Source organism: Triticum dicoccoides, chromosome 2A, assembly GCF_002162155.2.
Source record: "Triticum dicoccoides isolate Atlit2015 ecotype Zavitan chromosome 2A, WEW_v2.0, whole genome shotgun sequence".
Taxonomy (NCBI): Eukaryota; Viridiplantae; Streptophyta; class Magnoliopsida; order Poales; family Poaceae; genus Triticum; species Triticum dicoccoides.
In genome coordinates this window covers 538,992,944-538,994,586 of record NC_041382.1, presented here as the reverse complement: position 1 = coordinate 538,994,586, position 1,643 = coordinate 538,992,944, and the positions used below count along the sequence as shown (strand labels likewise).

At 54.0% G+C, this 1,643-nt stretch overlaps 1 pseudogene; it reads left to right on the top strand.

Moving 5' to 3' along the window:
- Positions 1 to 211: 211 nt before the first annotated feature.
- LOC119357932 lies at positions 212 to 992 on the top strand (annotated as a pseudogene).
- Positions 993 to 1,643: the final 651 nt, after the last annotated feature.

Genomic DNA, 1,643 nt, shown 5'->3' with positions numbered 1-1,643 from the left:
TTTCATAATGGAAATGCACCAGTTGTTTGGTGCAGTCCAGCTCTTCTCAGGCTGCAGGTGGGACTGCCCGTGGGTATCCCACCTCAGTCCACCAGATCCCACTATGAATTGGTGAGAAATATTGTGTAGCCCACATGGATTAAGCGGGTGAAGGTGGGATCCCACTAAAAAATACAAACGCAAGACATTGTATTCAGAACAACAGCTACGAATGCGTCTCGACCTCCTCCCTAACGCTGCGCCAGCGTGGCGCGCGCACGCCTCCCATCCGGCGGCCGCGGTGCTGAACTGCATGGACGCCCTGCCGGAGGCACTCGCCTTCATCCAGCAGTTCAAGAGCAAGACGGTGGTGGTGAAGTACGGCGGCACGGCCATGACGTCGCCGAGCTGCATGCGTCGATGATCCGCAACCTTGTCCTCCTCTCATGCGTCGGCCTGCGCCCCGTGCTCGTGCATGGCGGCGGTCCAGAGATCAACTCCTAACTGTAGCACATCGGCGTCGAGTCGCAGCTCCGCAACGGCCTCCACGTCACCGGCGCTCTCATCATGGAGGGTCGTCGAGATGGTGCTGGTCAGCAAGGTCAACAATAACAAAGCAGCTCGTCTCCCTCATCAGCCTCGCCGGTGCCACCGCTGTCGGCCTCTGTGGCAAGGACGCGCACCTCCACACCGTGCGCCCCTCCCCCGACGCCGCAGCCCACGGGTTCGTCGGCGAGGTGACGCGCGTACACCCCTCCTTGCTCCACCCCATCATCGCGTCCGGCCACATCCCAGTCATCGCCACTGTGGCCGCCGACGAGACTGGGTAGGCCTACACCAGCAAAGCCGAAACTGTTGCGGGGAAGATCGTGGCTGCCATTGGCGCCGAGAAGCTGTTGCTTTTTTTTAGAAGACGAGAAGTTGTTGCTGATCATTGCGAGTGGCGACGGGATGAAGTGGGACTCCAATGGGCTAATAGAGCTAGCCCACCTAATTTTCTTCTTGTTCAATGAGAGCCCATTAGAACAGTTTAAGTGGGATGGGATGGCTAATCCCACTTAGTCCCACTCCCACCTGCAGCCTGAAGCTCTTCATTGAGCTGGTGTTTTTTATATGTTGCTCAGTGATAATTTGTACCGTGTGGTTAATTTAATTTACTAGATGAACTGCACACCTAAAAGCAGCACTATGCAAAGATCCATCGTCTCGACTGCTCGCTCTGCAAAGATCCACCGTCTCGACTGCTCGCGACGGGGCGTGTGGTTGGTGCCCGCGCTAGCGGCGGAGTGGCATGCTCATGCGTGGTGCAAGCAACGACCAAAACCTCATCGACCGCTGCTAGTACGCCGTTGGCACCAGGTTCATGTCATTCTAAAAAGAAATCTTGATTCAAGATCAATGGAACCTTTTCTATATACAATCTACTTATTACTGAAGGTTGCATCGATTGTTTGTTGGTTATTCTGTGTTTCCTTTTCAATTTCGATGGTAGTCAGAGGAGTCGCCCGGGTGCTTACCAAATGCTTTAGCTGCTTTTTCCAGAACAGAGATGGAGCGTGGATGACTAACAAGATTCAACGCAGAATGTGAAATTAATAGTGTGATTCAGTCCAACATGGAAAGATGCTAGAGAGAGGGAACATCCAACCGGAGAATATCTGATG